General features: G+C 39.8%; 1 protein-coding gene across 1 annotated transcript in view; it reads left to right on the top strand.

The window, feature by feature from the left end:
• LOC145415024 (reelin-like) overlaps nt 1-12,495 on the top strand; it is a 105,155-nt gene that overhangs the window by 55,807 nt on the left and 36,853 nt on the right. The gene's annotated exons all lie outside the window — the stretch shown is intronic.

Below are 12,495 nucleotides of genomic sequence, written 5' to 3'. Positions count from 1 at the left end.
ACGTTTACATGGTGTTGGAGTGATCTGAAACGAGTATATTTATATATATATATATATATATATATATATATATATATATATATATATATACATCTATATATAGAGAGAAAGCTAACACCATGTTCTTATCAGCGTACAGTACGACGCAGTGAAAGAGATATCATCTCTCCTTCGACTGAATGAATTTGAGGGTGGTAGCAGGTGACCCCACTGATCTCTCATCCTTGAACCTGGGGGAGGTGTCAGGAAACGTCATTTCAATTTATGTATGTTATTTAGTCATTAGTATCGATATATCATTATGACTCACTTAGATTGTGAAGTTTTCTCTGTATACAGATAAGTTATGAAGTAATACATGGATGCGTCATGGTAGTTACCACGTGTTAAATAAAATTTAGCGAAGGATATGAATGAGATAGTTATGTAGGAAACCGAGGGATGTCCAAGGTTGCAGCTGCTATTAAGTGAGGTGAACATAATTTCCTTTTCATACATTATTTGGTTTAAGATGCTTTTCATTTAACTACAGTGAATCGCAAGTATACTTGTTCTGTGTGTGTGTGTGTGTGTGTAAACTTGTACGCCATGTTGGTGGAGGTTGATGGCCGGGTGCTAGGTTGGCGGGCAGACGGGTGGGGATGGTGGATGGGTGTTCAGGGGGGGGAACGAAAGGCATGTGTAAGGGATGGATGGGTGAGTTGGCAGGGTGGGTGGGTAGGTAGAGAGGCTGGGCGAATGGGTATGATGGGTGGGCAGGATAGGTGAGTCGGTGGAGTGAGATGCGCGAGGTGGGTGGGCATAGAGGATGGGCAGGTGGGTGGACAGAGTGGGTGAGTGGGTAGTGGGTATATAGGTCCATGGGGTGAATAGGTCTATGGTAGGAGTAGGCATATATGGGAAAATAAATCCATAGGCAATATGCCCCTGTGGAAATCGCTGAAGTAGGAACAAAAGCCTAGTGTGTATAAACTGGTTCATGGAGGGAATAAGTCTATGGGAAAAAATAGGTTCATGTGCCTTTTTGATGCTTCCTCATGGGGGAGTGCATAGGTCATGTGGGAAACGAGGTCCATAGGAAAAATTTGTCTCTGGGGGAAATACGTCCATGGGGATAATAGGTCCGTGGGAAAAATAAGTATGTGTAAATTATGTCCGTAAAGAAAAACAGGTCTACGGGAAAAACAGATCCACGGGGGAAAATTTGTCAGTGTTGGAACAAGTCTGTGAGGGAAAATGTGTGTGGAAATTGATATCTCGGGGTGTAGCTGGAGACGGGGTTAGGTGCAGCTTTATGTCAAAATATCATTATTGCCTCCTGTTTCATGCTACAAAGTATAAAGTATGTGGCAGTTTGTTTCTTTTCATTTTCTAATTTTCTTATAATCAATTTCTTAATTAAAGAAAGGTAATTATTATATACTGTTTGCAGATGATACTGTGTTGTTGAGTGAAGACGAAGGGGAGCTGCAAGGCTTGGTGGATGAGTTTGGGAGAGTGTGTAAGAAACGGAATCTAAAGGTGAATGTAGGGAAGAGTAAAGTGATGGTCTTTGAGAGAGGTGAAGTTAGTGAATGTATAGCGAGGATGGATGGTGAGGAATTGGAAAATGTGAGTACGTTTAAGTACTTGGGTAGTGTGATGAGTAAGGATGGAGGTTTGGAGGGTGAAGTGCTTGAAAGGGTTCAGCAAGGAAGAAAGGTTGCTGGTTCTCTGAAAGCAGTGATAAGAAACAGGGAAGTGAGCATGGAAGTGAAAAAGTTACTACATGACAGTATTGTGATACCAACTCTAACGTACGGAAGTGAAGCTTGGACATTGTTGGAAGGACACAAGTCAAGAGTGAGAGCAGTGGAAATGAGTTATTTAAGAGGAGCCTGTGGAGTCACGTGGAGAGACAGGCTGACGAATGAGGATATAAAGGAGCATTGTGGTGTGGATGTGGATGTGATAGGAAGCGTTATGAGGAACACACTGAGGTGGTTTGGCCATGTGGAGAGGATGGAGGGTGAAAGCCTGACGAAGAGAGTGTATGTGAGTGAGGTGGAGGGGGGAAGAGGGAGGGGGAGGCCGAGGATGAGATGGAGGGATGGGGTGGAGAGGTATATGAGAGAGGGGGGTGTGAGTTGGGAGCAGGGCAGTGATATGGCGGGGGACAGGGCGACTTGGAGGCGATTTGTTTGTGGCCACCCCAAACGGGATTGACGCGTCTGGCAATAGATAGATAGATAGATAGAATTATTATATTGCATAAACAAATTCAAGTGCAGCTTCGAATGCAATGGAGTTTTATTACAGGATAATTCTTATGTTTCCAGCCATGTAATTTTACTACGAAGACCAACAAATGATTAAGAAGCATTGACTGATTTTCTGACCAGGCATACAATGCATGTTAAGGCGATAAAGGTTACAGTGCTCATTTTGATATCCTTCATGCTCAAATATGCCAGGATATTTTTTTTTGTTTTGTTTTTGCATCGAATGTACAGCCTTCGTCACTCGCGCAGCCACCCTATACGGTATACATTCTACAGTGGGTCGTGTCTCACCAAACCTGCCACACATTTATCACCATTTCTTTTCGTTACCTGCCATGAACAATAAAAGACTGCAGATTGATTCATACCATTAGCACATAAAAATGTCAGCTATGATGGTACGCCAAGTTACACCATAATTAGGCGGAAGTTGACTATTGCACACCCTAACATTACACTGGAAATGTTGAAGAAAATTTGCGCAATACTTTTCATTAACAGCTTGTCAGAGGCTTCTATGACCCACTATGGCACCTATTGTCGTAAAGACTTTGTAGTTAATTGTAGAGAAGTATATTTTAGACTTGTGGTCGAGCGGCTTTTATATCTTGTAGTAGTTTCCCCACCAGATGTCATGTAGTGACGGGAGAGGTAAAGAATAGTATGGGACTATTTTTATTTGTCTTGGAAATATTAAACAGGTATAATAGTATAAGTCCTGGGTAGCTACCTCCCTGTCTCGCTATCTCTCTCTCTCTCTCTGTTCTCAAGCTAATCTCCGTCTCGACCTCTCTCTAGGGTCGCTTGTCTCCTTCTGTCTAGCCTGTTCGGTGGCTAATCTAGGTCTGAGCTCTCTTTCCTAAATTCTGGTATAGCAGGGGTGTGTCACATGTGTTCCTCGTGGGTGGACTAGATCTTTCTCACGAGAGGACTGCTGACAGCTAACTGAATCATCTCCTTACTGGCCGCTGTCGTCAGCTTTCCCCCGTGTAAGCGTTTAGCGCTGCTCGCTTCTCGCAAACACAACACCTTCTCATCATTTGACTTCCTGCTTCTATCTGTCTCTCTATCTATCTATTTATCTATCTATCTATTATGTAGTCCTATATTTGCTCGGCCGCCTTGAAAATGACGTACCATCGACATTTAATAGTTATAATATATTAATACATACTACATACACATTATAATGAACTTATAAGCTAATTAAGTGAAATACATAATATTGTAAAGTAACATAATTGTATGAATATTGTATACATATATTATTCATAGTAAATAGTGATTATTCAGTAATATTACATTTTAAATAAGTTGAATACATATTGGAATAAATGCATTAAAGTAAATTATTTAACTGTAATACAGTATGTACTTGGGTTATTATAGTGAATTGCATACATGCAAGAATAAAAATAGTTTAAAATTAAGAATATTGTAAGAGTTACTAATATTTCATTTAAAGATAATGGTACTGGTCTGCCATATATGGGTCATTCTTCTTTGTGTTATTATTATTATTATTATTATTATTATTATTATTTTTTTTATATATATAATTAATACTATATACAAAATATATACACTTCATTCAGGGTGGTTAACTGTGATGTTAACTCTCCCCCCACTAAACAATGACTCCAAATTAGCAATTCTTGCATGCATTCTGTGCATGGCCAACAGCATTACTGCAACCACAATGCAGATAATTATGAAGACAGAAGGTGCTTGGCTATACACATAATATGGGTTGAACATACTCAAACTCAAATCTTCCCAGGGCTTCATTGTTTCATTGATCAGCTGCATAGTTTCAAACTTAGGTGAAGTCAGCTTAATACTTGTGCTCATGTTTAAGTCCATATCAGGCAGTGGGTGGAAATGTTTGTGTGTATGATTGAGGATGGCGTAGTGATTGATGGTGGAAAAAGTAGACATGGATGGTGTAAATACCGCACAGTAGTCTGGTGCTATGTATAATCCTGAGGCTGATGTATGAGATGGTGGTATATCTGGACAGACTATGTAAACTGATGTGTTATGAGGGAAATAAAAAAACTGCGAGTGTCCAATGCGTTGATGGTGTACAAGTTTATCTGGAGCAAAAGTGAAGTTGCAATGATGATGAATATTGTTATTGCTGATGATAGCCATTTCACAAGGGACCGTATCAGTAGGCTGAAACGTGAAAATGTACGCAGGACAAAGATGAACAGCATGTAAGGATGTGCGGCACTTTCGCTCAATCGTTGACTCACTTGCGAAAGTGACAGTGTCTCGTCTCTTGGAGACCATGATGAGTTCGGTGTCTGTGTTGATGTTGATGATGACTAAAGTGTTGTTGTTTCTATAGGGGAAGGGGTGTATTTGGTATACTGTGAACAGGTCTTCCGTGATGAATGGTACATGAACTATCACTGATGTGGGTGTTAGTGTTGCTTCCAAGTACGGGTAATATTGCATAAATTCCCTACTGCGGAACAATGGCTTCAATTTATGTTTATGTATGCCTTGACTAACTATCTGACGTAGCTCATGAACTGGGAGTAAGTCATTTGTGATCTTGCCATCACCAGCATTCGAAATTCCTTGCATAAGTGCCCTGAAATGATCTCTAGTGTTCTCTAATTGTAGTAGAATCGTGTCAATATGTTCTGTGATGATGGAGAAGTGCTGGAAAAGGGTAACGTTACCCTCCAAGTTATTTATTTTATCTATACTCTCGAGAGCTACGTTTTTCTGCTTGTTTCAGATTTTTCACAATTGTTTTCATTGCTGAGTTCTGTCCTGTGATGAATTTATCTTGGTATGTTAGTACCTGAGCTATCTTATTAAATTTTTTGTTTATTTCTTTAAGGTCATCCTCTGTAGCCAATCCAAAGATGTTCCCAAGAATTGCGCCGCCCAGATCGAACAAACCGCGCTTTTGGCGAGTACGTGTGATGTTGTTCCTGTCGCTCAGCACCTCTGTTCCAGAAGATGGGAGATCTTGGATCATGACGAGCATAGTTGACTTCGCCTGTTCTAGTTTCCATTTCGCTAACTTCACCATTTCATCCACTTCCTTGGTGATATGTGATTGTGAAACATAATTCCCTATCTTGAAGTCCAGAGTTCGCATCGGCGTCGCAAGTCTTTCTATATAAGTAGGTAAGTCATACAAGTAATCTAGACTTATTTCAGTACTCATGACATCCTTGACGATTGTAGTCGTGGCCGTTGGAGCTATGAGGCATCCTTGTCGTACTATATGCTTGGGGTCTAGGTGCGCATATACTCTTACTATGTATAGGAGAATCCATAGCATAAGTCCCTTCATCGTAACCTACCGAAAAAAAAAAAATCTATTAATTTCCTATAAAGCTGTGGTTGATGATAGTGATGATGTGCGTTACGGTTGGCTGTTATTTCATTTATAGAAGGAGTTTAAATCGATATTTAATTCTCGTAAATGATGTACTGTAGATTTCATTGGAATAGTTGCACCTATGTTCGATTGTTTGGTATATGACCTTAATTTCTTTTTGTAATCATTGTTGTGTTCTTGCTTGGTTTCTTGAGGTACGTTCACCTGTTCGGTTGTATCCGAGGCTGAATAATTATGTGATAATTCCCTTGAAACTCGTTTTAAATGGTCAATATGAACTTGTTTTTCCTCGCCACTTGAAAGTGACTTAATTAAAACTTTGTTTGCCTTTATGTTAATTACTCTGTATGGGCCCTCAAATTTAGGGGATAATTTATTGTCTCTCGTATGAATGACTCCGTAAACAATGTCTCCTAAGCTGATAGGTGAATCTTTTGCCTTTTTGTTAAATGCCTCCGTCATTTCTTCCTTGGACATCGTTAATTGTTTTTGCACTCTTTTGTGTATGTCCTGGAATTCACGTAAACGGAGTTTAGAGTAATCATCGTAATTGTATATAGGCATGCTGTCACCTTCTAGGAGCTCATATGGTAATTTTTTATCCGTGCCATATATAATGAAATGTGGTGTGTCACCAATGGATTTATTTATAGACCCATTAATGGAGGCCTCTACTCTGGGAATCCAATCATCCCAGCTTGCATAATTTTCACTGAGAATGTGTCGTAGCACATCTAATACCTTTTTATTTTGTCTCTCTACCAACCCATTCGATGCTGGGTGATAGGCCAAAACGTTAACCTTTTTAATGTTGTATTGTTTACATATTTCTTGTAAGATCTCAGAATTAAATTCTCCTCCATTATCACTTATTAATACCTTTGGGGTAGTAAAGCGACATATTACATTATCTGTTATTGCCTTTGCTACTGTCTCTGCTGTCTTATCTTTAATTGGAGCTAAAATGACATAACGGGAAAAATGATCCGTTGCTACGAATAAGTATAGGTTATTATTGTATGATAATGGCATCTTGAGTAAATCAACAGCGACAACGTCCCATGGTTGATGTGGTACTGGGTAATTACCCATCGGTGCAGGTGTGATTGGGTATCCTTTGTGTTTCGCACATGATTCGCATCTGTCTATATGATTGTGTATATCTCTTCGTAATGAAGGCCAGTAATATAATAGCTGGGCTTGGTTGAATGTCTTATCCTTTCCAGGGTGTCCTGCATGTGGGCTGTCGTGTATCATTCGTAATACTTGGGGTATCATGTCATTAGGTACTACCAACTGGTTAGTATTTCTTTGGCGTTTTGGTTGTTTAGAGTTAATTTTTGTATAATGTATTATTGACCATTGTGAATTGTTCAAGTGGGACATGCAGTTTGGGTAATTGTATGTCATCTCCACTTTCTAACTTGTATATTACTTTTGACCATACTGGGTCAAGTCTTTGTGCCTTTGCGATATCCTCGTGGTTTGGGATATTTCCTTTGAGATCTAACGCCGCAACCTGAATTGTGTTCGGGTTCCTAGATAATGCGTCCGCTACTATATTCATTTTACCTTGTATATAATGTATTTGTACATTGTAGTTTTCAACTGTACATTTCCATCTTGCTCTCCTCCCAGAAAGGAGTTTTTCTTTAAACATACCCACCAGTGGTTTATGGTCGGTGAATAAGTGGATTTCGTAACCATATACCAAATCTCGAAACTTTTGTAATGCAAAAATCACTGCAAGTGCCTCTAAGTCTGTAGTGCTATAATTTTTCTGCACCTCTTGTTTGTCTGCTGGCAAATGCAATTGGTTGATTCTTTCCTCTTTTATCTTCCTGCATCAGTACAGCCCCTAATCCTTTAACTGATGCGTCTGTACAAATAAGAAATGATTTCGTGTAATCTGGATATGCTAAACAAGGTGCATTCGTTAGTTTAATTTTTTAGATTGTTAAATGCCCTTTTTTGTTCTTCTTCCCATTGGAATACAGCATCTTTTTTGAGTAGTTGGAATAGAGGGAAGGCTATATGAGAGAACTGTGGTACGAAGGACCTATAGTACCCAGCCAGACCTAAAAATTGTCTAACTTCGTCAGTCGTAGTGGGTTCAGGAAAATCTCTCACTGCCTGTATTTTGTCATCAGTGGTGTGAATACCATCAGAGCTTAATTTGTGGCCTAAGAAATTTATTTCCTTAAAGCAAAATTTGCATTTAGAAAGTTTAATTTTAATCCAGCATCACTAAGCTTTTGTAAGAGTAAGTCTAATTTCCTGAGATGATCCTTAATATTCTTCGTTGCGATAATAATATCGTCAAGATAAACAAATATTCCTTGTCCTAAAATTCCGGACAATACGTAATTCATAAGACGCTGGAACGTACCAGGGGCTGTCCTCAGTCCCATTGGCATTCTTGTATATTGATAATGGCCTCTGTTTGTTGAAAAAGGCAGTGTATTTACGTGACTCCTGAGATACCGGAATCTGATAGTATCCGTTTAGGAGATCGATGGTCGAGAATATATTATTCTCAGGACCAATATTCTGTAGAACATCACTTAGCAATGGCATGGGAAATCTGTCTGGGATGGTGTGATTATTTAGTTTACGGTAATCTACTACCGCACGCATTTCTCCATTTCTCTTGGGCACAAAGAAAAGGGGAGCGTTCCACGGAGAAACTGAAGGCTCAATAATTCCAAGCTTTAACATTTCATCGACATACTGATTAGCAAGTGTACGTTGGGAGTGTGGTATGCGATAAGCTGGTACGAAAATTGGTGGTGTTTCTGGGTGCACATTAATCATGTGATTAATCAAGTTAGTACACCCTAATCGTTCTCCGGGCAAGGCTACGGTGTCCCTGTGTGTTTCCAGCAGGGTTAACAAATCATTTTCTTCGTCAAATTCACCTGAGTGAATTAAATTCTCTTTATTCTTTCTCTATCCGTAGATTTTATCTCACTTGTTACTCCACCAATATTTATTTCCTTCACAGGGGCGAAACATTTTTCAATATTAACTATGCAAGTTCCCTTCTTCAACTGAACTTCCCCATTCATGTGATTAATAATGAATATCTGAGTTAGCCCTTCGTCGTTCGTATGACATAATGCGTTTTCTACTGACAATCCTTTTACTTTACATAATTCTTCTAAGACAAGAACAGTACTATTCCGTAATTTGCTCTTTATGGTAACCTTCATGTATGAATTAGGTGGTATAACCAAATCATTAGTGAGATGGGCTGGAAAAATTGATAAATCAGTACTGTTAGCTGGGTCACTAATTCTGGAGGATGGGGTTGCTGGTGTAAGTGGATCTATACACTCATCTATTTGTGTATGTTTGTTTAAGCCTTTTAATATTACCAATTCTTTTTGGCTCTCTTCTACCAATCGGTGAGGGCTCTGAAGTTATTTCCTCTATAAATTCATTATCAAAGTCTATTCCATTCATTTGTGGGAGTATAGTTATGTTCTCAGTTCTCATGGATCTTAAGCCCAGTAACATATGAGCTTTAATTGCTAAGTTTTCAACGATATAGAACAATGCAGAGAATGGTCTTGTAGTTTCTGTGAAACTGAGATTTAATCTTATCATACCTTTTACTGTAATCTCTTGACCATCTACTGTGTTTAATTCTAAATCAGCTTCATCCAGAAAAGTTACTTTCTTTTTATTTTTAAGAATTCTATTTAGTTCTTCATGTGTTATTAGTTCACTGGAGAGCCTGTATCTAAAAATAAGGAAACGTTTTGATCCTCACATACAGCTGGTATCAAGATACACTCATTTCCCAACATGCCTCCTATGTGAAGTTTAACCTTGTTCTTTTTTATGTTTGTTCGTTTTTTGTCATGACTTGGTCTTCCCCCGATTTGAACATAGACACAATTTTTTCTACTGTTTTGCAATCACTAGTCCAGTGCCCTTGGTATCTATGATGCCTACAGTAAGGACCAAACCCTTGTGTCTTTTGATTATCCTCTTTTGCCTTGATAAAGCATTCATACCTTGTGTGTCCTGGTTTTGCACAGTAATGACACAGAATGGACCTATCCCTTGACTGTGACCTACGAGGTGATTTCCCATAAAAAGTGTTGTTTATAGCGCGAGACCTGCTCGGGCTGCGCGAAAAACTTATGAAACTGCCTGTAGGAAGGCGTGTGGGAACGAGGTCTAGGCGTCTTTGTCTGTTTGGACTGCCTCATTTCAGGTCGCGATCGATTTTGTTCTCTGTTTGGGGTCGGTGTTGATGTTTTCACAGCTGATACTGTCTCAGGTACCCTGATTCTACCAGAATGTGCATGTGTGTCGACCACACCTGCTTTACTGCACTGCATCTCTACCTCGTTCATTAAGTCTAGTAAGCACATTCCAGGGATGTACGCGATTGTTTTGGCGATCTTAAGGGTTCTATCAGGTAATTTACACAAGGCAGCTACATAACCAATGATGTCCACGACGAGGTCTGGGGACATCTTTCCATCATCTGTTATCCACTTAGAATTCTCCAGAGTAGCTAATAGGGTTCTCTTGATTGTGGAGACATCAGCAGTTATTTCACTGAGCACATGGTTTGTAGTGTGCTCCCTTACAAGATCTACAATTTTATGTAATTCTGGAATTATACCTGGCAAGAAGTTCATACCTCCAGAAAATTTCTTCAGAAATTCAGTTTTAAATTCATCATATGTCCTAGCACGATGTAGCTTATCGGAGCGCAATAAATTGCTTGCTGGACATCTTTCCTGGCTTATGCAAGATGAAAAAATAGCAATTTTCTCTTGTTCATCTAGTATGTGGCGCTTGATGAACATTTGTTCGCACTGACTGATTAATGAAATGACATCAATGCGATCCTTGTCTGTGCCAGAGAATTTTGGGGCAGTCTTATCCTCGTGATACACAAAAACGTGAGGTGTGGTTTTTAGATCAGCAGTATTTGTTTCTTGATTCATATTTAATGATTGCCCTGTTAATTCAACTTGTACGAGTTTATCGTTATGTGAGGGAATGGTAGAATATGTATGACCGGACCGGTGAACCCTGTTAAGTATATTGGCATACGTATTTAAGGCAGCTGCGAAGTCGATACTCTCAACATCTGAAGGGGTTTCCCACTCATCATCCGAAACTCCCGTATTTGTTTCCTTATCTATAACGTGTGGTGTGGGTTGTACAATGGGTGGGCTGTCTCTTAATTGTGAGTCTGATGTTGTGGCAATTTGTGTGTCATCTGGTATTAACGTGGGTGGTTGCGAAAATATTCCTGTCATTAAGATATGATGTTATGAAATACGCCTCTTGTTTATTTATGTCCTAGCAAACTAGATGATTAAATAAGTTGAATATAGCTAATTTTAGCACTGAGAAGAAATGAGCAAGTATAATTTTACCCACTTGATACAGATCGTAGAGGTGTGTCGATACAAAAGTCGATCTCGGAAGAAAATACAGGTTTGATTGAAGATCTCTTGATAATTCTAGTGGTGTGTTGATGGACGATATTACTCAGGAAACTCCATGGCCTGGTATTTGTAGTGGTTAACGGCTGTCCCAGGCAAACCTCAACATAGAACGTCGAATTTCCAACTTAACTGTGAAAATAAGTGAATATGAGTAGGAGCTATGTGAATAATGAGTAATGAGTAGTGGTTGAGAAGTGCCTGGTGTCCGTCACACGTTGCTTGGCATGGCAGACTCGCGTTGTGATGTCATCTCAGCACATGGTGACGTCGGCTTCCCACACTGGTAGCTGTGGTGAGTGAATGAGTAGCGATGAGTAACTTGAGTGAAGACGAGTGAGTAAGATGAGTTGTAAATCGTGTCTCACTCTTCGTTTGTTTGTTCCCTTTATTCTATGTGGAAGTTTTCTCTGTCCTTTTCTCTAGTGATTTATTCGGTGTGGGATGAAGACCGCCGCTACTTGTAGGTGCGTGTAGAAGATTATACAGACGACGTAGAGTTGTTAATTGTAGTTGATTGTAGATGGCTGTAGACTTTGTAGAACTGGAGCTAACCTTGTAGTCTCGGTTGCTTTTGTAGAAATTTGCTTTTAATTCGGAGACGATGTCCGCAGATTTGCTGATTTGTCGTTAAGCTACTTGCAAGGCGTCGAGTGATCTCTTGACCTCTGCATCAGCGTAATGATCTGGGAGACGGAGGGGGCAGGAGCTGATATTGTTGGTTGTTGTCAATCTTGATATTTTGTAGGAATTTAATGTTGATTCGTAGACGAGGTTCGTATACGTTCGCTGCCACCAAATGTCGTAAAGACTTTGTAGTTAATTGTAGAGAAGTATATTTTAGACTTGTGGTCGAGCGGCTTTTATATCTTGTAGTAGTTTCCCCACCAGATGTCATGTAGTGACGGGAGAGGTAAAGAATAGTATGGGACTATTTTTATTTGTCTTGGAAATATTAAACAGGTATAATAGTATAAGTCCTGGGTAGCTACCTCCCTGTCTCGCTATCTCTCTCTCTCTCTCTGTTCTCAAGCTAATCTCCGTCTCGACCTCTCTCTAGGGTCGCTTGTCTCCTTCTGTCTAGCCTGTTCGGTGGCTAATCTAGGTCTGAGCTCTCTTTCCTAAATTCTGGTATAGCAGGGGTGTGTCACATGTGTTCCTCGTGGGTGGACTAGATCTTTCTCACGAGAGGACTGCTGACAGCTAACTGAATCATCTCCTTACTGGCCGCTGTCGTCAGCTTTCCCCCGTGTAAGCGTTTAGCGCTGCTCGCTTCTCGCAAACACAACACCTTCTCATCATTTGACTTCCTGCTTCTATCTGTCTCTCTATCTATCTATTTATCTATCTATCTATTATGTAGTCCTATACTATGACCCACTATGGCACC

The sequence above is a fragment of the Coenobita brevimanus genome, chromosome 101 (genome assembly GCF_032717465.1).
Source record: "Coenobita brevimanus isolate Jiangsu-jjx chromosome 101, ASM3271746v2, whole genome shotgun sequence".
Classification (NCBI taxonomy): Eukaryota; Metazoa; Arthropoda; class Malacostraca; order Decapoda; family Coenobitidae; genus Coenobita; species Coenobita brevimanus.
This window is presented reverse-complemented; position numbering and strand designations above follow the sequence as displayed.